Source organism: Crocodylus siamensis, chromosome 3 (assembly GCF_052110815.1).
Source record: "Crocodylus siamensis isolate JL-2025a chromosome 3, ASM5211081v1, whole genome shotgun sequence".
NCBI classification, from domain to species: domain Eukaryota; kingdom Metazoa; phylum Chordata; order Crocodylia; family Crocodylidae; genus Crocodylus; species Crocodylus siamensis.
In genome coordinates, this window is record NC_143397.1 from 91,482,321 (window position 1) to 91,509,577 (window position 27,257).

The window sequence follows — 27,257 nt, forward strand, 5'->3', positions numbered from 1 at the left end:
GCATATCCACCAAATCTGTCTGCCATTGAGCATTCTATATCTGAAACAACAGTCTTGGTTCTTTTAAAACGTCTTCTTGCCGGTTTGTGTAGGGTGTAAGCATCCTGATCTGAAAGCTACCCCACTTCCATTCAGAACCTTATTCTGCCTTTTGGTAGCTTTAAAAAAAGTGTTCACCCTGCCAAAACTGCCAGCTTCACCAGGAGAGTAATAAACTTCCTTTAACATAGCCTCCTGTGTAGACATGTCTGGTAACCGCTTCCCCCACCCCCACCCTCACACTAACACCCGTGTGGTGCATTCAAACACTTGAGGACAAATTTAAACCATAGCACAAAGATACCATCTTCCAAATTCTCAACGTCTGCTTCGGGGCCTGGGCGATAGGCCATATTTGCGCCACGTGATCTAGGGTGGTTCTTGCAGCATGAGGGGTTGGGCTTTTTGGGGGTCTGCATGGGCTGTCCTTCTGATGTCATGGACCATGTGGTGTTGATGTCACACACCACGTGACTGGGGGTGGGGTGTAGTTTCTGATGTCACACACCACGTGACTGGGGTCAGGGGGTGGGTTGCTGATGTCACGCACCACATGACTGGGGTCAGGGGGCAGGGCTGGTCAAGCACCATGCAAGGGGGAAGGGGCGGGGCTAAGGGAGCGGGACTTCTGGTCCCGCCCACCTGTCACATTTGCATTGAAGGGTGGTGAGCCTATATACTACTTTCTCCCTTCGTGCTTCCCCATGCATTCATTGAGGACCTGCTCTAATTGAAGCACCCCCACCCTCTCCCACTCCCAGAGCATATATATAAATGCCTTTAGGTAGCACAGTTTAAGAAAAATGCTACGTTTTAAATCACTATTGTTGATATTTATTTCTTTATGCTCCTATTTTTGCAAGCACATTTCTAATTTGTAGGCCAGTGGCTGATCTCAGTTATACCAGAGTAAATCAAACCGTTATTCTGGCTTTAAATAACTGAAGAATTTGGCCCAGAATTGTGACATATTCAAAAAGTTTGTAGCCAATGTAATGAAACCAAAAGAAGAATGACTTATTGTTCTTAGAGCATCTTCCTAAAGAGTTGGGAAAATATGGTTGAAGGTCTACAGATTAGCAGATAAACATAAGTATACATTTAAGGATGGCAATATGAGAGAACACACTATTTTAAAACCTGCAAACACCTCAAAAATCTAGAATGCTTCAGTTCCTATGCATAACTTGGAAACATCCCAAGTGTACAGCAAGAAGTATAGAAAGGCAGAAAAAAAAGCAAAAGGAGAAAAACAATTTTAAAATATACCATGTTGTTAATAAAAGATGAGAGAGACATTCACCCTCTCCCTGAGGAATATTTATGACTAAGCATATTTTTCACGGCGTACTATGTCTAGGAAATGGAAGGCAGGTTTTGTGTGGCTTCCAGTGGTGACGCGTAAGGGGTGCACATGTACCCCCTGACTGGCCACATTTGCCGCTTTGCCGATGGACACGGGGGGCAGGCAGGAGCGCTGGTGCCCACCTCTGCCAGCACCAGCCAATTGCTGTGATCACTGGAGCCGCTTCTGGGAGTGGCTGTAGCAGTCGGTCCGCACTTGCTCCCAGAAGCAGCTGCAGCCACTCCCGGAAGTGGCTCCAGTGATTGCAGTGATTGGCCGCAGCGATCAGCTGTCGTGGGCCAGTCTGTAAGATCGCCCCGGGGGGAACCCCCACTTCCCTGGTCACCCAGATCGGCTGTGGGGGACCCTCCCTGCTTGGCAGGCATGGTTGTAGGTGGGGCACATGCCCCCCCCCCCCCGACTAAGGCAGCAGCAGCCACCCATGGTGGCTTCCTCTTTAACCCACAACCTCCACACACCTAGTAGGTGAAAGACTTTGCACATGCTCCCTCTTAATAGTAACTGTTCAAAGCAGCATTCTGCTTCTTTATAAACCTAATGCAGGCAGACACAACCACTCCTGCTCCTGCCACAGCTGCTTCCTGGTTCAGCCCTGTGTATGCCTCCTGAAAACTACCTGAGACCATTTCATTGCAACACGCTTGAAAATGGTTGAGAGCCATTGTTCAGAGAGTCAGCTAAACCTTGAAGAACTGGTGGTGTCATGTAGATTGGATTGGCTGCTGCATGCCACTGCTGCCACCTATCTGTTGATCTAAATAAGTCAGGAAGAGAGACCTATAAAATAAAGTACTGGAATAACAGTAGTTTCATGAAGCTAGAATAGGTCCTGAATCAAATTGACACTCCTCATTGGCTTTGTTATATATACAAGCTATGTGTATATTTAAAAAAAAACAAAAAGGGAAATGGAAGGGAAGGCAGCTGCAGTTCTCATAGGAACATAAGTTCCTCCATAATTTTGGCCATGCTGGCTCAGAAAAAAATTGGGAGGTTCTCAAAGTTCAGAAGTAGTCCCAAGAATATGGGTGATCTTCATAAAATGTGATTTGCGCTTAAAAGTGCTGGGTTCACTGGTCTGCTCTGTTCCACTCCTAAATAAGCAGCCTTAATAGACTGTCCATTGTGAGTAAATGTATTTTCGTTACAATGTCCTCAGAAAAACCTTCAAACACATACTAGCACGTGATCTGCATGGTAATGCGATAACAAGCTCTGACATGTAGGATTACACAGTTACTTTAAAAATCAGGACATATAACAACACATAATTAAACAATAATTACTCCCAACTGCTTTGGAGCCCAATTAGAAAACTGAAGTCCATCAGCTGACCTTGACAAGAAGTTAAATTGCCTGGCCACCCTCTTCCATTTTCAGCACAGAGCAGCAAGACCAAACTCAGTCTTTCTTTGCACACAGAGAAATACTTTTGTCCAGGTTCATACAACACTTCAGCAAGAGAATCGTACAAAACACTAAGAACAGAGCCCTGTTTTCCCCTCTCTGGTCATCTAGGTCTGAAGGCAGTTGTTTTAAAACATTATTCATTAAAAAAAAAGGAATGAATGTCAGTGTTTCTTATTTCCATTTTACAGGTTTAGTGTATTCAGCCACGGAACTAGGTTTTTGCTAATGCTTCTGCTTTCTTTGTGAGCTGCGTATAGTGAAGTGTTTCCCTCCCGCTATTTGCAGGCAAAACCCCTTAATTAAAACAATGTTACCTGTGGTTTGCATTCATGTGGGCAGAATCGCATGTATGTCTGGCCATTGGGTCTAATGGAAAGGCCTTGGAAAGACAGGGAGCACTTGTCGCAGGCAGAAGAAGTCTTGGTGATCAATGCAGACCTTTGCGACTGAATTCTTTTGTGGACTTAGAATGCCAAATTTTCAAGCTGGTTACTGTTATGGCTTGCACCTATGTGAGTGTACAAATCATTTGGGAAAGGACTGTTGATAGACTGTGTGAGTTACATGAATAATTGTTTCCCTTCTGTAGTTTTTTTTCCCACAAGGCAATATGAAACTGGTGCATATGCCTACTTTCTTCGTTGCAGTTATTTTTTTGCAGACAAACTTTGGCTGGCCATTTTGCCTATTTTTTTTTCTTAAGAACACAAGCTTGACCAATTTCTGGTTGTGTTTGTGCATCATTACTTTGCATTTCTAAACAAATTATTTAAGTTGGCTTAAACACTGATGCAAACAGAGGTGTGCACAATAGAGTTTAATTAAATTAAATATAACAATCCTCCAGAAAAAAGAAGTAGTGTTCAGTTCCAGAGTTGGCAACATAATCATAAATCATCTTTGGATTCATTACATTGTATATAAACACAGGGCCAGTAAATGCTTATTGAGCCCAACCCATTACATGGTTTGATAACCGGAAGTAAATAGTATATATTTTGTATCCCAGGGTAGGTGAACAACATATGTAACATTGCCCCATGCCTCTGGAGCCTTTTTTCCCCATTTTTCATTCTTTCATTTTCAGGAGCTATTTCCTGCTCAGTAAGCTTAACATAGGCATGTGCAAATGTGCACACAGGACTCTATACCTAGCATTCCTAAATGTTGGATTTTTCCTATGCTAGAGGAAAGTAAATCTGGATTTACACCCTGTGCTTCTAAGGAGAGCATACTACATTGATTGAGAAGAGATGGCAAATATTCTCTGCATCTGTTGAAATCCTCATCAGTATTGCCAGTAGAAGGAGCAGATATATTTTAAGTTGCATACTTAATATTAACTACTGATAGGCAAAACCCTTATAGTGGAGAGATTGCCAAATATAGCCACTAGGTTCTTAAAAATATATTGTCAAGTAAGCACCAAAATCACAACTTTAGACCTTGGAAAATCAACAAAAGTTGTGATTTTGGTGCTTACTTGACAATATATTTTTAAGAACCTAGTGGCTATATTTGGCAATCTCACTATTATTTGAAAATCCAGAGACATTCAGTAGTTCCTCATTCCTGTGGTACCTATTAGAATTTTGACGTTCTCTGGGTCAGATGCTTGTCCCAGTATGTGAGGCTGCCAACAACCTTTGAGCCTTCTGTAGTTTTCAGAAACCTGTACAATTAGAGTTTCAAAATTCTTTATAGCATAGCCCATAGCTTAATTGAGGGACTTGTGGACCCTTCATTGCCAGTTGAGTGGCTCACCGTTTTTTCCCATTCACAATTGTTAGGGGTCTACTTAACTTGAGCAGCCAGGCAGCCAATTTTGTGGGGAGTTCATGGAGCTAGCTGCCATTTTCATGGGCTGATCAAGGACCTCCCCCCACTATGCCTCTGGTCAAGGGGCTCTGGCAATCGCACTGTACACAGCATGATTTGCAGTTAATACCATCATTATACACTTTATTAAAGGATGTCGTAAAAAGGAGTTTACTCAGTGCTAACCTTGAGACAGGCAAGTCATATTAGCTCTTAAACACTAGTTCTTAAACATCCAGCGGCAGTAGCTACAGACATTCTCTGTCTTTGTGGGGTGAACAGTTGTCCATATACTCAGATGGCATGCTCAGTATCCACTGAGTTTGTTGGAATGGTGAGACAATGTCTTGCCAGGGTGTAGAGATGTGGAAACCAATCGCAGATAGAGTCCCAAGGCACAGGCAGAGGCACAAGCATCCAGCAGTCTTTGACAAAGTTCATGTTATCAGTGTGTTCCTTGTCATGCTCTTTCTGCCATCCAAGGATTGATTTCAGTAGCTGAGGGTTACAACTCAGAACAAGCACCTGGTTGGGGTCCAAAATGAAAACACCACTAAGGAAGAAGGCAGTCAGTTGTCTGAACAGTGGTGGCAGTGACAGGGTTGTACCTGCAGGACTGGTTCAGATTCACAGGTATTATCTGTAACAGATCCGTTCTCCACTGCTTTTCATAAGGATAGCTTGACAGTTCTTGTGATGCCCTGTCTTCAACCCAACTTATCAAATCCATCAACTTGTTGTGTGCATAGTGGATCACAGCCTACCAGCCTTCAAACCATGGTAGAAGCTCCATGAACCAGGTGGTATTTTCAGCCACGAATGTCACTTGATCTCGAATGTTACCCCATCTTAAGATATCATGACGCTTAAGAATGCCCTGTGTGCTGGGTGTGATTTCCAGCTTTTCGGTCATAGACTGCTGGTAGTACTGCATATGCTTAGAATGGTAACGAGCCACGTTGAACCAGAAATTCCTTGTGAGCACAGGCTTCAGTGGCAGTGACACATTGACATGCAAGTTCCCTCTGACTGCCACAAGACTCCCTATACCAGACCTTATGGCCTGGACTGCTTGAAGGCTCTCTAGAAGGAGGACACCACGCTATCCATGTAAAGGAAGCGTATGTACCAGATATCACTTACTAAAGTCAGAATGTGCACATTGCAGGTGAGAGAGACTGCACTGACCAGCATTCCTTAAAGCACAGCAGAGAAAGCTTTGCATGTGTATATGGCTTTGTTGGACAGAAATGCTGAGATCTTGTCAAATTCTAAATCATAGTTAATAACTGACTTCACTGTGGCCTGAGACATGGTAGAAAAATTGACAGAAGTGAGTTGGACTGGCTCTGTTTGAAATGCAGGCAGGTCCTGGTCTGTCTAGCTGTCAAGTAGAAATAAAATGTGCAGCAAGTAGTTATCTTGAGGGTCAGTGGCTTCATCGGCCACAATGGAGAAGGTTTCATATTCTGCCAATACAGCTTTGTGAGCTGTACATGCAAAGAATCACTGCAGGGAGATAGTGTTGGTGAAGCTTGTTGGCACATGGAAAACTGTTAGTATTTGGCATATTTTGGTTCAGGTATTCCATTAACTTTGAGTGATCAAGTTTCTCTAGTGGGATGTTTTAAAAGACAGTGCCAGATTCCTCTTGCTTCCCTGTCTGGCCCCAGTCTAGCTCTTATCCTGAGCCTGTATTGCAGGTTCAGCTCTGAATTATTCCCTTTCCCCCAACCTCTCCCCCCTGTGCCTCAGGACTACATGGCTTCCTACCCTTTTCTCTGCTTGCTGGTAAGTTTATTTTTGTTTCCTTGTTTGTTTGTTTTTAGTGAGACCACCATTTTTCAAGGAGCTTGACTGATTTTGAATTTTCTGCAAAAAACACGAAATTGTGATTTCAGTAGGTCCCTAACAATTGAATAACATCTCCATATCAACTGCAAAAGTTACACGTTTTAAAAACTAAAAATCATCAGTGAAGTATTTAATGTATCTTAGCTGCCTCTCAGGTGATGGAGTAGCTGAGAACAAAAAGAACTAGCATTGCATGGCTAAGTTCGTATCTGCTGACCACTACCAAGTGCATTGCTGAAACTCTGTAAACAGGGAAATGATGAATAGTGAATAATCCATATTGTTGTTCCTACAACATATACTGTGGCATTTTTTGCAGACATTGCTAGTAATAAAACCCCCAACAATTATTTTCAGGGGAAAGATCCATTTCCTAAAATATAAGCAGATGTCAAACAGAAAAGTGGCCCATATCTTGTTGAATTAAACAACGTTCAAGAAGTGGAATGAATGTGTGCTTTGCTGTTGGGCTGTACTCAGCTCACGTATACTGTGGCCAAAGATGACCCATTAAAACTAGAGAGCTAAATTAACCTTATCTGTTCTTTTCAGGGACTTGAGAGTAGGGAGGTAGAAAAAGACTGTGCTAGCATAAACTAATTGCAGACTTCTGTAAGGAAAGATTCCATAATACACCACTTTTGGTGGTTATTTTTTTTATTCTCAACCTCATAACTCTGCCATGTTACTTTAAAAAGGGTATCTGAATTCTGGATGCTACTGTAAATGCAGTCAGTCTTCCTCTGTCCTTTACAAAAGAAACAGTCTGATGCCACTGCAGTGAACACATAGACTAAGACTTCAAAAGGCCTTTTGATCATGGACACTGTTAAACTAACAATCAGTCTTGGAAGTCAAATCTCTCTTAAAATTTGGACTAGCATTTCATGTAACAGTATATGTGATTTGTCATATTGTTTACTACCATCAACCCCCTGACTCAATGCAATTAGACTTTAACAAATGAATAATAAATAGGCAATCCTCTGTTTTATAATTCTTCATGTGTTGCTGCCTACAAGTTGTACATCTAAGAGGAAAGATGGTCCAGAGTGGAGGATATTGGTTTGGGATTCATGAGTTCAGTTTCCTTCTGTACTATCGAAGGAACACATGTGATGTTGAGCAAGTTCTTTACTCTCTAACTGAGCCTCAGTTCTTACCTGCTAAAACAGGATTACAGCACAGTGCTTTGCCTTACGCAGTTGTTGTGGCAATGAATACAATATAGACAGTTCAAATACGAGATAATGGTGGCCACATAAATACCATAGAGATGAGAGATAATTAGGGATGACACTGTGAAACTGTCTTCATGCATACCGCAAAAGGGCAAAATTAAGAAAATCAGTTTGGCTGTTTACAGATGTGGAAAAAAATACCAGACAATGCTTTACTTTCAGCTCCTCATGCCCCTGCACGCCCAGAAGAAACATCACGTTAGTTGGACCTGATTGCCCAACATCTGTATAGACTACATGCTTCAGAGGGGCTTTTTGGTGCTTTTAGCTAATAGCTAATTGAACCAGCTATTAGATAAAAGTGCCAAAAAGCCTTGCTGAAGTGCCTGATTTATGCAGATGCTGGGGAGCTGAGTCAAACTGACATGCTTCCTCTTTCAGTAAAGTGTGTTTTTCAGCGTGGGGGAGGGCCGGGGGCGGGGCGGGGGGGGGGGTACGTCTGTCAGCGGCCTTCATGGCTGGGATGAAAACTTGGAAGGATACATGTGACAAAACCCAGGACACCAGTATTTAAAAAGCAATTGTAACTTGTTGAGCTAAAACATGTTACCTCTGGAAAAACAGACAAACAAAACCCTTTTAGTTTTAAACACTAAGTAATAGAAAGTGGTTGATATTTTCATATGTAGGATTTTTAATGCAGTATTTCAGCACTATTTTTATGTACTAAAAAGAAATGGTTGGTCCATGCATATAAATAGTTGCTCCCCACAAATGCATGTACACACATTCAATCTATATATAAATATACAATTTTATTTCATGCTGGATTTCAGTAAATACCACTGTCAACCCAAATACTGCTAAACAAAATGTTGTTTGATTTTAATTCTACTAGCATGCTATTTATTGTATAATGACATAAAAATGTTAACAATGCCATGAAGTTGATACCAATTTGTACACTATTTTATCTAGTCTTACAGTGAATTCATTTGTACATATGCAGTCTATGCACATATATTGTGTGTGTGTGTGTGTGTGTGTGTGCACATATGTGCAGACTAATTTAAAAGATTTATATGCAAGTAATATACGTTTTATAATACATGTTTTAACATGATAGTTTCTCCTCAATTTATTGTTCTCAATCACTACCTCCTCTGTGCTGCCGGTTAAGGTGGCATCCCTCTGAGGTTTTTGAGTCTTAAAGAAAAAGAAAAAGGCAAAGAAGAGATCTGCAGCCTAGTCTCACTGGATTAATTTAAGCCATCTCGCATTGCCTGCACAGGTGATGAAACAGAGCCTTTCACAGCCTGGGACACCAGCAGGACATCCTGTTTCAGTTTAGAAATCACCCCTATTTTCCACCCACCCACCAATAAAACAAAGAAAAGCAAGAAATAATCTCTGACAGAAGAGACTGCTCAGATGTTGATTGTCACACTGGCATTAGGCCAAGCTCAACGTGCCTCAAAAATGGACCCAGGAGGGGAGCCACTGGAAAGCAGTCAAAGACCACTGAAAGAGGAAGTCATTAAACTACCAATAACAACAAAACTCTAATTTGTTCAGCTTTTCTTTCTTCTCTCTCTCCCTCTCTCTTTTTTAAAGGATAAATCAAATAAGAAACCATCCTCCAGGCTGGTAATAAAACTCCAAACCTCCTTGTTTATATTTCACTCAAGCTGCTGGTGCTGTCTAGTTTTGTTGTATTTTTTTATGATCTTGTGCATAACTTGACTTTTTTTTTTTTAAAGCTGGGTTGCAAGTTTCTGGAAGAGTGAAAGGAAAGGTTTAGTATAGCAGCGTGAAGCTTGTAAGTGCTTTCGTGATGATATCTTTATGATAGCAGAATGGTTTATTTGTTCCCATCTGGAATGTTATGGAGGTAGGGAGCAAAAAAGGACACACATTTAAAATCTACTGCTTGATCCTCAGTTGGTGGGAATGACTGACAGAGTGCTTTTGAAATCAGTACAGCTCTGCTGATTTACACCAGCTGGGTTTCTGCCCTTTAAATGAATTTATTGAATGTAGAAGAATATAATTTTTTTCAGGAAACTCATTAATGGTGAGCTATAAACAAGCGAATTTTTTGCATGTTGGAAAGTTGGAAGGGAGGCTATTGTAATTAGGATTTCACTGCATAAGATTAAAGTGTTAGATGGTACAAAGAATTGGAATGTGATATTTCTCAGCTGTGAGGGAAAATCAGCTTCTAGGCAAGCAGTTTATGGTGTGTGGCTTAAAAATATATAAAACTTACACATCTGAACAAAATATCTGACCTGCATATATGTCTCAACAGTAATTGCGCCAGTTGACAGCAGTGGCTCAACAGGGGGGTCTAATTAGCAAAATGAATGGAGCAAGTAGTAAGTGTTTTGGCAAATGATAGAGACATACATTAGATAATGTTTACTTTTCCTTTTTCTAAATACTGTTATTAATTAACACCAGGATGTTTCCTTTCTAGCCATTTGGAGTGCAGCTTTGGGACTGTTCCTATGATATAACACAGCAGTTCTGGTGGCTGTTCACTTGTCAGTATTTGGCACAGTGGAGGGAAGATACAGCTTGAGACATCTCCTAACATATGGCCCAAAAGGGAAGGGGGAGAACAAAAGTATTGTGTATTGCTTGCAACTGGGTCTGAAAATATCCTAGGAGAGTCAGTTTTCTCATAGCCAGCATAAACATTGTTTATGACAGTCTGGTAAATACTCTGAACAGATGCACTTCAAAAACCTTAGTCTTGAGAGTCACTCGCACTTCATTTTCTTTGGCCTGGGCCAGTAGATAAAGCCAGGACACATCAAATGAAGGAGGACCCAAACATACATAGTTCAGGCCCAGATCTATATCTGGTATACCTCAAATGTGGTTTTGTATATGGATCCATATACAGGGGCCTGACAACTGATATCTGGATCTGAACCTCCCCAAGAGAGAAAAGCTGCCTCTGGAAAGGGGTTTATTTGCTCAACCTATGCAAAAAACAGGTTTTGATTTGTGTTAATTAAGGGACAGTATTACAGTGATCCAATTCTATAGACAAATGATATTCCTTTAGTAGCAGCACAGCAGGCTGTTTGTGTATACATGTATACTAACAAACACAGATTTGATTATCTCAGCATGTGAGGATATTTCCTTTTTGGGTCCAAATGTAATGCAAGGGAAAAGGAGTCCTTTCTTAACATTTAATGTACTTCTCAGATCACAGATTAGCTCCTTCCAGTGTTCACTCCTATCCTTCTCATGCCCCCTTGCAGCCCTTCACATAATGACACAGTAAAAAATGCTCATCTAATGAAATCTCTCAAAATACTGGTGATGCAAATTCATTAGTTAAATGAGTAACAGATGCACAAGAATACCTTGGGGGAGAATGTATTATGGAGACACAACTGTCATTGTACACCCTCCCTCCATAGGTTGCATTTTTCCACCTGCTCCTGTGGTGTACACCTGTGGCTGGTTGGCAAGGATCATGGCTGTGAAAGACTTGGATGGGGTTTCTCAGAGAACCTTTTGTTATCATTGTGGCAAGCCTTTAAACCATTGCCTGACCATTCACATGCATTTTGTATTTCCTAATCATTCTGGGCATCCTAATGTATCTTTTATACTGTGTAAACGAGGTCAGTGTGAAGGATGACCTATTTTAAAACAAGGGACTTAATTGCATGCATAAAGACTGCTCATTAATGCATGGACCCTCCATATGAGTGTGCAAAACTACCACTGGAACCTGTAAATGTTTTTTGTGTTGGTAGATAACCCTCATTTTTTTTTTAATATATACAATTTAAATTTAGTGGTTTTGACCTTTTGAACTGACTAGTGACTTGACATGCAGGTGGAACTCAGAACCCTCAAGAATCAGCTGTAAGAAGTAGGATTCTAAATTTACTTCTGAACTGTGCATATAGTGAATGCAAGCTAACATTTGCAGGTCAGTTTTTAACAGTTGGGTATCTAACTCCAGAATTTACATACATTAAAAAAATCACCGCTTTGTGAATGTAAATATAAATGCTGCCTTTGCAAATGGTTATGGGGAAAATATTAGAATGGACAAATAGGAACCAAATGGTAGCAATAGGACACGTTTTAAATTTTTCACACACAACAAACTGAAATTTGGTCTTTTTTTAAAAAATGGATTTTTTCCACAGCACTTCTATTTTTCAAAAGCTTCTCAATGGCCACTTTAGAAGAGGGTCCCTGTTGTTTCGTAAACTTCTGTTGTCAACTTTTCTTTTATTTCCCTTTCTCCTTCTGTTTCCCTTAACCATTTTGGCCTTCTTGTAGAGCACCGTGTGTGTGTGTGTGTGTGTGTGTGGATTGGTGTCTACTTCTGGAACATGTTACATCAGCAAGCTATTACATTTATATTTGTTTCTTCAGTAGACCTGGTCCCCTGATGATTCATGCAGAAAAGAGTTATCTAATACCCCCTTGGATACAATGGTATGTATAACTTGCTAGAGCTTCCCAAACTAGAGTGCTGCAAATGTAGGTGCCTAAAACATGAAGTGGAAGAAATACATCCTCCAAATATTACCTAAAGTGCACTTATATTTGTCATGTTTCTGCATTATTTGGCAGGAGTTGATGTCTAAAGTGGGCTATTTTGTCATATTGGACATGCAGAGCTGACCCTAGCGGGGTGCGGGGCCTGGGGCAAATCAATCTGTGCCATGGGACCCCTGAAAAGGCAGGGCATGGCAATGCCATAGCAATGAAATTTGGTGTCTGGAGCCAAGCAGATCCTGCACGCCCCAGGTGAGTCGCTCTTCAGAGGACGCAAAGCCAGGGGCACACGGGGGGGAGGGGAGGTGATGAGTGGCCGGATGCTTTTTCCGTTTCACGGGGCTTAGCTGCCGGCTCCAAGTGGGCCCTGCGGGAGAAGCTGCAGCCTTTCTGCCTGGCTCTGCGGGGCCCCCCAAAGCAGTCACCACAATTCACCCTATGCAGGGGACGGCTCTGTGGACATGATACCAATGTTTTAGAGACACCATCACATGAAAAAGTTAGGTCTAAAAAATCCCGCTAAGCCTTGCAGATGTGCCCCATGGGTTCATGTCCTCTGGGAAACCTGTTGTGTTGCAGTTTTCTCTGACAGGTGTCAGAAACTGATTTTTTCCTGATTTATGCAAGCATGCCTAAGCAAACTTTGAAGTCTCTCTGCTTATTGTCATTTTAGTGCTGGTTTCCTCCTCTCTCTCTAAAATTTGGTTTCTTAGCCTGTTACCCCTAAGGTGGTTACAGATCACATTTGGAGGAAGATGAACTCTGACTTCAAGAGAAATTTGTGGAAAGGGAAGGTAATTGAGATTGTAAGCACTTCATTACCTCAGTCCTGGAATATGTGAAGTGTTCTTAGGCACAATAGAAGCTTATAGTGGTGGTGAAAACTAGTAATACTGTAACTCTGCCCCTGTTCTTTCATTTAAAAGATGAAGAATTTATCTCTGCTCCAAGCACGGTGCAAAAGAAAAAAATTGATGAAAATCAGGAAATGAATTACTTAATGTTTATTGAAAATTGAGAGATACTGGAAAGGAGGGTCTCTCATCTGTGGCACATCTTTCCGTAAGATGGAAATTGAAGGGGCCAAACTGAAGAGAAGAAACGGAAAGTGAAGTAGAAAGAATGGTCTTGAACAGAAATAAAAATAAATTGGAGACCCTTTTAAACAGCAGACTCATTCACTTTCCTGGACCTGTAAGCTTTATTCCTCTCCTCAGAACATTTCCTTTGAAATGTCCTCAATTGTAGGTCAAATAAACACATATTTGGCACTCCTGAATCAGCTTGCTTAGACATAAGCTGAGGAGAGTAACATTTTAATGCTAATTTAAAGGAACCTGATAAATAGGGAGACATATGAAGCAGACTTCTGATTCCAAACAAAGCCAAACTAGATTTGGATCTCATATTCCCCAGATCATTCAAGCTGTGACCTCTCCTATGTGTACTAGTTAAAGCTGCTTGTATGTATTAGAAATGTTCTGGTTACTGTTAATAATAGATTATAAAAAGGCATAAAATACTGTTTTCCACCAAGTGACCAGCTCTAGAACTTGGCCTGTTGATGAGATGATAGGCTTTAAGGAAGATCGTACTAGAAAAAGACAAATGCAGAGGAAGACCTTGAGAATTCTACTTGAGGAACAGTGAGAGAATTGGAGAACTACAATGTGGTATACTTGTCTGATAAATAAAATGAAGCCTGTTTTGTCCCTCACACAGCAACAACTCTAAAAAAAAATGTTCTGTGGTACTGCCCATCAACATTTTTCTGTGGTACTCACAATCTGTGCCAGTCTTATCAGTTAAGATATGAATTTTCCGTGCTTCATGTCTTGCAGTTCCTGTGCAGGACCTTACCAAATAACAGGGAAAAAGATTACTATACAGTGATTTTAATAGTACTTTTTGCGATAGTTCTTTCTGCTTTCCTCTCTAAGCATCAAGCAGCTGTGCCTGTGACTACTTAAGCTGTAATATTTTTGTAAAATGTCTTGATTTGCCATTATCCCAAAGATTCAGTTGTCTTTCAACAGCAAACAGTGCTTTCTGCCACTTTTTAAAAATTCCATTACCTTTAGGCCATTTTCTCATCTATCTGTTTTCCTTTGCATTGCTTTGTACGGTTTAGTTTTTCCTCAAGCACACCTAGCTGGAGATCCTGTGTATGGAGACTGTCTGATAGGCTCTGTGAGGAGGGAACCTGCTTTGTGTGTTCCTCCTGCCTGCCAGGTGCAAACTGCCAATTTCAGACTAAGTTATTTTTTTTTCTTTACTTTGGAAAAAATAATTTCTGGTCTCATCATTTCTTTGCTACAGACCTGAAGTAAATTTAGTCAGGCTTTGGCCTCTCAGACTAGAAAAAAACAGACAGAGACCAGAAATGCTAATGCTGCTTATTTCAGTTATATGTTTTGAGATAAAAAATAATTCCTGCATTATTACTCTGGGCACAGATGTCCAATTAAGTAAGTTTGTTTTAGTTTCTTCAAGGTCGTATTTTTTTTCTCTTTATCTGTCTTAAGTATAAAAATGCTTAGAAACTGAGGGAGGGGGAGGATTCCTTTGAACAGACAAGTGGGTGATTCCCCTTGCTGTATGGGATTCTCCCTGTGATCACAGCATAGCCCTCAATAAAGAAAAGCTGGCTCTGTCAGTTCTGATTCAACCACAACGTGAAATTTGATTTCTTCCACAGACCCCATACTCTAGATCTGTTCTAAAAATGTCACTTATTTTTCTGAACTCACAAGCTAATGTAGCATCCAGAAAATTCTGCTTAACACTGAACTGTTTAAAATAATATTACCCACCTGGTTTTTGTACAGTGCTTTTCATGGGTCTATCTCAAAGTGTATTACAGAGGAGGTCAGCATTTTATCCTCATTTTCAAGGTGAGGCATACAGAGGTTTAAGTGGCTTATTCAAGGTTATTCAGAAGGTCAGTATCAGAACCAAGAGCACAACCCACCTCTCAAATCGCAGCCCAGTGCTCTAGACTTTTAGTTTTAAGCTTCTACAAATTAGGTTGTAATGTTGAAAACCCTTTAATCCTTTGTAATGCTAATTTACAGATAAATTAGTTTGTGACCCTTCTCCTCCTCCCTCTTCCTCCACAAAAAGCCAAGCATTCTTCCAAAGGCAGATGGCCCATGTGTATGAAATAGTAATTATTGTCCAATTTTTTGAGTTCCCTTAAGATGTAGATAGACCTGTAAGTGGTCTTTTCTCTAAAACATCCGTATGCCTAATGCCTAATTGGGACTTAGGCACCAGGTACTTTTGAAAATCCCACTAGAGCCCTGTCTGAATCTTTAAGTAACTTCTAAAAACCTAGCAAGATGACCTGAAAAAGGGCACTTGGCGTCCAAAAAGCTTGTCTAACATTGCTGCCAACTGTACAGCTGGTCCAATAAAATATATTATCAAAAAAGTCCTGGCTCCTCACATTTCCTTGACTGCCATGGCTTCAACAATGTTCCAACCCTACCTTAAAAGTCTAGTCCTCTGTCCATAGGATATTATTGGGGGGGGGGGGGGGGCTCAACATGCATGCTTGCAGGCATGCACACGCATAGACCCTCCCATCCTCCCTCCCCCCCCGCAGGTAAGTCTGTTTGGGAAAGGGGTGTGGGGTGCAGATCAAGGTCCCCACAGTAAGGGAGGGAGAGTGTGGGGCAAAGGCTGGGGTGAATGGGGTCCTAGGGCCAAGGCGGGTCATGGGACACTCAGAGTCCAGGTGTCTCATCCAGGGTCGGAGGGAGGGGTCCTCTTGCTGTTGTGTGCATCCTGCTGTGGGCTGTGCTCTGCTCCCAACTGCTGCTGCCCAGGAGTGGTATGACGCAATGTGCCTGCCACATGTGGGGTGCAGAGCCCAGTAGCGGGATGCACATGGCATTGCTTGGCCCTCAAGGCAGCAGCAGCAGGGCACAGAGTGCAGCCCACAGCAGCAGCCCACCTCTGCTTCACACACAGATCAGGGGTCACATGTCCCCCTTGCCTCCCCCAGGGTGCACATAGCAGTGGGAATCCCCCACATGCCTGGACAAGCTGCCTGTGCTCCAAGTGTCCCATGACCCAGCCTGAGGCCCCACTCACCCCTGCCTCTGCCCCACTTCACCCCCCGCACTGTGAGGGCCTCAATCTGGCGCCCCTGCAAGCCACTTCCTTTTCACAGAGGATACTGAAACTTGCCTGGCTGCCATGCTGGACAGTAATCTACATGCTGAGGCTGTGATCCTGTATGGCTGCAATTCTGAGTGGTCCCCCCCGGCTGTAGGAGCCCAGAGCCTGCGGCCAGGCTGCCCTGCAGCCCTACCTGCTGCCCTGTGTTTGGCGGGGTCTAAGCCTCATTAGTCCCGTACCTCCCGCTGCTTATGCCTCTATTCCAAGTGAAGCAATGAAGCAACTGTTTAAAAATACTTTCTGAAGTGTGGCTTATGTTGTCTCACAGTGAAAGTCACTACCCCACAGTCCCAATTTCTGATAATATTGCTGCTAGTTCATATAGCTAACAGTTTAACTTGATGACTGCGTCATCTACTGCTATGTCTTTGGTAATGTTAATCTTTTAAAACTTAGATGTATTAAATACATTTTGTTTATACTATAATCACTCAGCCTTGTAATTAAGCCTTTTGTTATATACATTGGTGTTAACTAGTTATCAAGTAGGAAAGCCACTAAGCTACAGCAAGAGCTGAAACAAGCAAAGCTGGTGACACTTCTGTGGTAGATCAACAGTTCTGTGGTAGACCTGTCAACAGGTTTTCATTCAGTACAGTACATCTGAAGAGACAATGTTTTTCTCCAAATAAGTTCTAAAACTCTCCCTCCCAACTGAGGAATTTGGGACATGCACAATTGTAGCATTTGTACATGTAACAGGACATATGCATGCTAAATTGCTTAACTGGACAAGCAATACATTGAAAAAATGGCTCTAAAAATGTTCTTGATACTGAAAGAACAGGCCACCAATGAGAACCAGGGCGTGGTGATCACTGGAAATGAGGAGTTTCCTGGGAAGCAGTTGTATCTGTGAAGAAAATAGATGACCTGGGATTTACTAGTGAGGGGCTGGCCACAATATTGCATAAAAGGTGCACTGCAAATACTCTCATATTGTATGTGTCTAATTGTACTTTTCATAGTAGGTTTATAGAGAACGTGCGCCAACCTGCAAGCCAGCTGAGAAATACCTTTGAATTTGTAAGGAAATCCACTTCAAATCTGCTCACACTCTTTATGACATGGGAAATTGGTGCCTCCTAAGTCAGGGGGGCACTTGCTTCCCCAGCAGACAGTCAGTGACTGGGGGATGGGGGTCCCCTTGCGACTGATCCTGCCGATGGGGGAGGTCCCACTGTGGCCAATCCCACTGACCTGCAAGTGGCAGGGGTGTACTGCTGGCACTTCCAGGTAAGTGCAATCGGCCGCAGGGGGACTGCATCTCCTGGCGCCTCCCCCCCCCAGCCAGTGCTCTCAGGGGGCGCACACGCATTCCTGGTTCTAGAGGTCAAATGGAATGTTAGGAATTTTCACTGAAATAGATGTGTTGAAAATAATCATGGGAAATATATATGTTTTGCTTGTAATTATAGGTATTCAAATGTCAAGAGTTACACTAATCAAATCAGAGTACAGAAATGTACCATCTCTCATCTGTGTCCAAAGCAAAGAGCTAAAAGTTTGAATACCTGCACTAAATTGCTTACAAATAAGTTACAGTGCAATTATTATTTGCTGAAATTACACAGACAATTTTGAATAACAAACACATTGAGAAAATTGCAAGCATTTAGTAGGCAGTTCCCAGAGAGAAAAAGAGATTGAATGTTATTCATTATATGAGTCATTCACCTTGCTGTATTACAGATATGTATCACTGCCAGAAATAGCAGAGGGTATGTGAGGATATAGTACTTAACTCTTTAGAGTTCTAGCTCTAAAGTTAGAATATTTTAAACTCACACTTAAAAAAAAGAGCACTGCACAGTGTCTATGACAATCTCTTTGTGTACATGGTGGTAGCAATTCAGGACGCTCTGTCTTGATATATAAACAGATTCACAAACGGTCTTTAACTTAGGAGGTTTTTAATGGGGAAAATAAATATCGGTGACCAAAAGCCAGTCTCCATATATCTTGCATGTTAGTTTTGCTTCATTTGTTAAATAGTGACCAGACCTTTCCAGGAACTCCTGTAGAACTAGATATCTAGCAATTGAACAATATACTGCACAATAATCTTTCTTTGCACCCTATTACTAGATCCGACCAATGCTTGTCTTGCGGGGGGGAAATGTGGAAGACCATCTGAGCTAGCCAGAGCCCCAACCCCACAGAATGTGGCTTTATCATGAATTAGACCCAGCCTCCACATCACTTCTGCTGGAAGTTTGCTAATGGTCTACAACCCTTCCTGTTGGCACTGCTTTGTGGTGGTCATCTGGGCTGTTCACTCATTTAGCTTGCTTATAAAAACAAAACAAAAAAAACCGAAACAAAACAAAAACTAATTTAGTTTAAAGAAGGAAAGAGAGAAATTGGAAGGGAATGTAATTGAAGCAAAGTGATAGTGGCCTTCCTAAAAAAAAACGTTTTTTGAGGAGGGAAGAAGGAATTTCAGATTTCAGATTTTTTTTTAAATTGGGAGGAATGAAATAAGACAGATTTCAGAGGGATGGGGAAGTGAGTTCCACCTTAGAGGGCCCATTGCAGAAAAGATGTAGTTGACCGCCAAGTTGAGAAACATTTTTATAAAAAAAAAATGTCACTAACATTTGTCTAGTTCCGAAACTGGTGTTATTGGGAAGGCCCCGTGTAAATGGGTACTGATGTCATGAGCATTTTTAACAATGGCAGAGAGAAATTTTGAAGTGAACATAATGATACTTAGTGTTAAAAATTCCAGTGGCAGCTTGTGATTTACCTTGCCTTAACCCTCAATGCTGCAAATACCACTGGAGTAGAACTAATGTTAGAAATGATGGGAAAGGTTGGGAAAAATTTCTGGAGTGGGCAAGGCCAGTGACGGGATTGTTCAATGGTAAAGACATGTTAGAACTGAGACTTATCAGCCTATAGCTCAATAAGCACTGTTAAGGACTTTAAAATTAATTAGTGCCACTTTAGGGCCTTATTCTACTGCCATTTATTTCAGTGGGAAAACTCACACTTTTTTCTTTCTGGGTGAGTAGGCTGTAGCCCTTAAAATAAACTTTCAAAGCTAGTTAGAGATGAAATAATCATAAAAATTGGTAATATGTGGATTTTCTGGAACTAACTCCTGCTATGTTCTCAACAGCATTAGATAGGAAGGGACATATATCTGTGTTACCAAAACCAGTGAACAGGGTAAACACAGGATATGTACTATCTGAATAATCTCAGGGTAGACTTCTCAATGTCACAGACCTGAATAGTTCTTCAAAGTACTTGCCTCTTTTGAAAGCATTGACTCAGTCTTCCTACCACACAGCTTGGTCAGGACCTTTTTTATTTGCTAAAAACCAAAACAACTACTGTAGGAACACAGGCACTGCTTGACTGCCTCAGGCCTTGAGGTCCAGTCTATTCTTCATCCTCTGATGGTATTAGCTCTCATTTTGGCTTCTGTTACTAGAGACTGGCTTGAGTCATGAAGCATAGAGTTTAACGAATTATAACCCTGGATATTCTTGATATTTGTATATACATCCAATGTCCTCTTCCAGTAGAAATTATCTTTAGGTGAATCTATATCAATATTCATGCAGATTTCCTTATAATATTGTCTATATCCAGCATTTTTTAACTTCTTGACAAATTTGTACTGCTTCTGGCTGATGTTGCTTCAACAAATGTCATTATTTCTTTCACCGTCTCCATTTGTGTTTATTATTCTTGAATCCAGATTGCTGGATTCAAGCGAAACACAGCTCCAGTAAAAACAGGGAAATGTGGCTTTGGCAAACTTTGAACATTTTGCCACAGACAGAATCCCAAATGTTGTTTCCCCCTTTAAATCCACTGCTGCTGCAATCCTCCTTTAGAACTGTTATTTTATTATCCAAGTCTTCTGAATGTTCCTTCATAGACATGTTTGGCATAAATCCCCCAGTGGGAAAATTCCTGAATGCCTAGCAAAAAAAGGTGATCTTTAGAATTATTTCTGTCTTGTATTCTTCCTCCACACATACATACTGCTCCACCCCCACTCTAGTGCTACAGAAAAATCCAACAATATGTTCCCCCCCAGTCATGTACAACTCTCCCAAATTCTTGTCTGGTGAAGCCAGCAACTAGGTTTTTTTTCACTGCATGCTTCTCTGAATTCCCCCCACCACTAACCACACAAGCTCACAAAATTCTTCTCTATCCCTACAGTAAATTCATTCTCCCTGCTGGCAAATTCCCATACTGAATTCTGGGTGGCAGGCTTTCTGACCAGGACTGCATACAAATTAGCTTGTGGAAAATGGCATCAAGTTTGGTAAGAACAAAAGCAAACTGACTTCAAAGGGAATGTACCAAATGGAATCTACAGTTACTATACACCAGGGGTTTAACAGAGCCTGTGTTAACAAAAACACCCCAAACTTCAAAACAAGCAGTTATCAGCCTTTTCCCTCCCCTTCTTTCTTTCTGCAGCACATAGGAGTAGCTTTTAGAACAAAATGTGATAAAAAAGTAGTTTCTTGATATTCGTTTGGGCTTTGTTCTGTCTGATATTTCTCAGCAATTCGCTAAGACCAGTGCTCCCTACCCACCATGCTTGGACCAGCTTAGAGATATACTGAGAGAGAAAGAGTCTCAGCCAGCAAATCTGAATTGGCTAGCTATAAATGAATCTTGGCTGGCTTCCCAAAGATTAGAGGCCTAGCCATGTTTCTACTCCCCCACCCCGCTTTTTTTATCCTTTCCAGTCAGTCACTGATGTGTGCATCTATAACAAAGACCCAGTGAACTCTCAAACTGTCCAGCGTATTTTCATGCTTGTTCAAAAAGTCACCTTTGGGGGGGAGGGGAGAGAGGGGTGAGGAGCAAAACAGATTTAAAGGAAGGGTGGTTAACAAGTTTTTTAAAGTCTGTTTCTCTTCCCACTCTTCCCCATCGGCCCAATACATTAGAATAAGAAAGAGCTTATTAAAAAAAAAGTCTGCTCTGCTTTACGAAATGGCATGGTATTAAAATCTGATTGCATTTGAATTGGAGTTTCTGCTGCTTTTTTATAGCATGAGTTCTTTTTTGTGGAAAGGTTACCTTCTGAGGAGGGATGCCAGATTCAGCAATTGCCATCTTACCTGCCTTGCCAGCTGTGAATCAGAAGTTGTTTGTAGCTGGAGAGGCTGTCTGGAGCATGGTTTAAATCTATTCACCTCTCCAGCAGTCGGGGAAAGTATCTATTCCTTTGGGCTGAATGGAATCGGGGTGATAAGTAAAATCAAAGCCATGATGTCTGACCAAGAGGCTCCAGAAGTTAAAATACCTTTGGAAAAAAAAAACATCCTTCAAGGATGGAGTGAGCAGGTGAGCTCTTGGAGATGAAAGCTGCCTGACAGTTTGATGCTAGACTACATGAGTGATATACTACCATGTGCATGAAGTGTAAATAGAAAATACTGATGTCATAGCAAATCTAACATCCACTGTGTGTCCTGGACAGCAGGTGGCAGCTCCTAGATACCAGTCTGTAGAACAGATAGGAAAAAGGAGCTGCAAAAAAATCCTCTGTCATGTGTCTAAACACAAGAATATCAAATACTAATTTCTTTGTCCATAAGCTGGATTTCTCAGTGATCAGGATAAGTCTGCTAGCCCTGACTCTGGGATGCTTGTTAAACTGTATGGAATAAGTAGGGGAAAAAGCTTAAAGGAAGAATAGAATCTGTGTGAAACAGTGGCCCTTACTCTAAAGAAGCAGATGATCTAAGGAAAGGAAGAGCTTCCCTTTAAACTAGAGACTCTGCATGCAATGCAAATGATCCCATATGCAGCTGCCACTGGCAGGCAGCCATCCGCCTACAGAAGAATAAAGTCAAAGCCACAATTCCCCTGAACCCTGAAGCTTAGTGACTTCAAACAAGAAAAAAGAAAGTTACATGATTTTTTCCAGCGAACTCTTTCCATTTCCAAATCATGCTGATGACCTCATCAACTACAGCTGTCTGCTTCAGGTTTCACCTCCCTCTGTCCAGTGGACTGCATCTGGTGCTATCTGTATATTCATACCTGGGATGGGAGACATCTGGAGTCTTACCATCTTTAAATACATAATTAGGGTTTTAAAAATTACTGTCCACTGATGCTCACCTCTGCAAGAGCATGTACATTTCACAAGGCAATGTGAGGCACATGCAGTGAAAAAGATGTCCAGCTGGGAAGTTATAGTGTGGAAACTATTCTACTCCTTATAATAGAAGCAAATGTTCAAGGCAGCCCCTGTGTCCAGCCACTGGACTGAAGAGTTTACTAACTAGCAAAAGTTTGCAGTATCTGGTAGACGCATTCATTTTACTAAGAGAGGTTGGAAGCCTGCATGTGGTGCATCTGGATATTTTTATGAAAGCATTGTTTCTGTCCATCAATGCATGGTATTGATTTTGTGGACAGCACTTTAAAGGATAGTATTATATCTTATGACAAAAGGAGTACAGCTGGTAGTATCTCTCCATTCCCAAGCCAAAGAAGAGTGACCTGGAATGACTCAACCAGTTGATTTGTCTGTACGAGTTGTGGTGTGCAATGAAGGCATTAGGCTTTTTCTGAACTTCAGTGCTTGCCCCCTGGACATTTCTACTCCAAAAGCATGATTACTTCAAAGTTGTTAGAAATAAGTGAGTTTTTATTCAGAAACTCAAGGCTGCCAAGTCATATAGTTTGGTTATTGTTACTATTTATTACTGCTTTTATTTGAGTAGTGCCCCAAAGGCCTGAGAAGAGTTGTTGTGCTAGGCACTCTAAAAACACACGTTACAACGTTCAGGGAAATAAGTTTATTTGGTAGGTGTTAACCAGAGACAGACATGGATAAAACCACAAGCACCTAAGGGGAGGGTAGAACAATGGATCCCATTAAACAATTGGATTCCCTTGCATCTCTACAAGGCGTCAAATACTTTTGAAATTTGAGGTTGAGGAAACTCAACCCATTTTTCCTTTTCCCAAGCTTTACAAAAACTGAGGATTTCTTCTTTTGCAGAGCATACATGATATGACTGTGTTATATAGTTAAAAGTTGTGAGTTAGGTGTTGTTGAGTGAGGTTGAGTAACTTGCTAAGCTGTCTGGACAAGAGAGTTTCCAGAGTTGCCATTTCCCTGCCTGTGCCTCTGTGGGCGATCTCTGAGAGGCATTGTCAAGTGCGAGAGGTGCTGGGATTCCTAGGACACCAAAAGAAGAATTGGGAAAAGTTCCACTGACAGTTCTGTCACCTTAAGTTATGAATCAGTGTTGGTATCAAATGGCATAGTGCCCAAGTGTGATCTCATGCACATGTAAACCAGGAGTAATTGCAGTGAAGCGACAATAGTATAAAACCATGTGCCCATAGTGATGACTGGTGACACATAAATTAATTTCATTCCCTGCACAAGACCTCATGCTGGGCACATTGTGATTTCATGCAGCTGTGAGCTATCGGAAGATCTCATGGGAAATCACGTGGCTATTAAATGAATTAACCTGTATCACTGCTGCACAGCAGGGCCTGTAATTAAGCTGTAATTCCTCTCAGATAGTTTTATAGTTCTCCTTTTGTAACCATCACTAATTCTAAACTGGATCTCTTCTGACCTTAACCCTCCCCAGAGCCACAGAGCCTCCTTTAGGGCAGGACTGCCCTTTTTGATAATATTTTAAAGAACCCAACACTTTCTCCTTTTCCTGCCCGACCAATTGTTCTCCGGGCACAAACTTTGAGGAAAACCCACTTGAAGAACACAGGACTTGTCACTTGCATCTAAAGCTGAATTCTACAGAGGCTTTACGTGGGGAGATAAAAGAGGCTTTAGCCTTGGGTGCTAGGGAAACTGTGCAGCATTCAGACTCTTCAGGACTGTAGTCAAGCTCATTGTTAGCTACCCAAAGGAAGTATCATGCTAGGCTAAATGTAAAGCCTCTAAAAGCATTCCTTTTGATGAGATCTTTCAATGTGGATAGCTCAAACAATCCATAAGAATCATAATGTCAAATGGATTTCATGGTAGAGATAGATTTAACTTTGCTTCTTAAAGTGTCTTCATAAACCAACTAATGAAAATTTCTGAAGTTCTTATGGGAGGGCACTGATTTATTGATTGAAATCACTGGTTTTTCAGACACTTTTGCTCCAGGAACTTTTCCCTTGAATGCTCACTGGCCTTTTTGCCAAGATTTCTGAAGCCTGTGGCTGCTGATTTACCCAACAATAGATGACATCTTTATTGTTGCTATGGAAGATTTTGCTTTCATAGATTACTTGGGGTCTGGGAGAATAAAGATTCCGTTGAAAAAATGAGTCCCACCCCAACAGAAAATTTGCTGAAGCTTTGAAATTTAGAACAAGCAATCAACAGCTTGCAATATTTTTATTCTTTCAGTTTAAAAGATAAGGAGAAAAAATAAGTATGCTTTCCCTATTTTATTACCCTGCCCTGAGTGTTCATGAATTTGCAAAGATAAAAAGATCTCTGGGCATTGTTTTTAATTTATCTACTTTATTTCTTCCCTTCTGTATCTCTTCCCCTTCATTTGTTCAAGTGGACTAGTACACCAGTAAGTTTAGATGCAGACAAGAAAAATTATGGCTTCACAGTCATGAAATATTTTGTTTTTCTTCACTAAAATCTATGTTCTTGCAATGGAATCATTGCAGTTTAAGAAATCAGATTTCATAGCTTAATGTAATTTCATGCAATTAATTCTGGACCGTCTTTAATTGTTGCATGCTTCAGAACTTTTCCAGTAATCCAATCTCAAACTGGATTATGTCTCTACCTTAATGCTGGTTGCTTAAAAGGTCTTTTAAGAACCAAGAAGCAAAGTGAAAATAAATCAAAATCATTGTAAATGTCATTGTTAACAATATAGCTTTTCAGAAAGCTTGAGGACAAGCTCTCTGCTCCTGGTTCTTGCTAAAGGAATATATTTCTCATGCATTGTCCTCTTCCTGCAGATATCAAATAGAGACTTTATTTTTTTGGAAATTGTTTTTATTTTGAAATTGGCTTAGATTTCAGGTGTTTAATTAAGGAAAGTTCTGATTCTCAATAGAACAGCAAGACTCCAGTCTAAAATTTCTAGATCCAGAAGTAAACCTCTGAAATCAATTGAACATTCAAAGTGTTGTTTTATGTTTGCTATTGCTTCTTTTCTAAAATATTCAGATGGGAGGCTATGAAGCTGCTGTTCCAATAATGTCAGTCTACTAGGCCCTAATTCCATGCTTTACTTCAAATGCCAATAAATTCACCAACAATTATGGAGGAATTATAGCCCATGAGATCTGTATTGTGGAAGTCTTTTTAGAATGATTTCTCAGCAGAAGATTTTTGTCTTGGTTCCTTATAAGCAGGGAATCCTTTTCTTTATCAGGATGCTCAAATGGACCTACTCCACCATCAAATAAGACATCTCATGACAGTCTATGTTGGTGAGTACCCATTTTTGAAGAGTGACTAACTTAGGATACTTCTATGTTGGTGGATGAGGAATTTGTTTATCAAAGTACCAGTATGCATGCTTCAGTAGAGCTGGGAAGGGGAGGAGTGGGTCAAGTTTGTCTTTTGGCAGTAAATTTTCAACATTCTGCACAGAGCAGTATATTATCTGTTACTGTTTTATGGAAGGTGTGCCAGGATTTTAACATGTTGTGCTAAACAGGTGCTCTTCCTTCCTGTAATAATCCTGATATAAACCTAATCCAGCAAAAAGAGCATGGGTAACACACATTTAAATGAAACACTTTTGAGCATCAGCATAAAGCATATTTCAATTAGTAAATCTTGAGAGTTGTATCTTGCTCATCAAAAGACTTCCAAGGTTACTCTGATCACTTACCAACTCGAATGTTATTTATGTTCGATGGACATGATACTGTACAGGGGTTCGGTATCGTATTAGTGGTCAGCTTTTTCTCTAGTATCATAAGACATCAGTGCTTCATTGTGCTGCAGCACATGCTGCTCTTACTACAAGGCACTACCCTGCAGAAGGAAGTACAAAGTCAACCTGGACAAGTGAGCAACACAGGCAAGAGGGCCAGCTAAAGTTTTGGACTACTGTTTATAAAGAATCAAACCCATGTAAGCACCTTTTATGTGTGCTTATTTATTAGTAAATCATATCCCAAAAACCTTGTTGAAGTTTTTATCAAAGGCTGGGAGGTTTTCTGAGGGAAGCATAAAAACTGGTTTTTCAAACCCTGTAAGTACTATTCCAGATTTTTTTTTATATTGTTTCAACTCACAACAACATCCCCCCCCGCAAATAGATTAGAAAAAAAGAATGTAATTTGAATAGAATTGAAACTAAACTTTCTTGATTCATTTGTATTCCTTTTCTATTTCCCTACTGAATTTTGCAGTATTGTATGGCATCTAAAAAGAAGAAAGTAGAAGAAAATTAGAACTGAAACATGTTTTGTTGTTTGATTGTTTTGTTTCGTTTCATTTCTGGGAAAAACTTTGGGGGTTGAAGGACAAAAAGTTTAATTTCAGCAGAAATATCATTTTGATTAGTTCAAATATAATTTTGATTAGTTCAAATACCCATTTTTGAAATGTATGGAGAAGGAATGCACGCGGGTTCTGACAGTGGGGTGGGGGAGGGTACAGAAGTCTTACCCAAAACAGTCCCCTGGCTGTTGCTGCTGCTGCCATTGGTAATGCCACCACTGTGTGTTCTGCCTGCCTCAGATTTTGCTCTTAAAACAGCAGCAGCATGGCATCTGCACACAGACTACTGCAGCAAAAGCAATGCTGTAGGTGTGCTCTTGCTGCTGGAATGCAGACTCTGCAATGGTAGGGGATGATTTTGGCACCCCTCCTAAGTCAGCACCTGGGGCTTGTGCCCTTTGTGTCCACC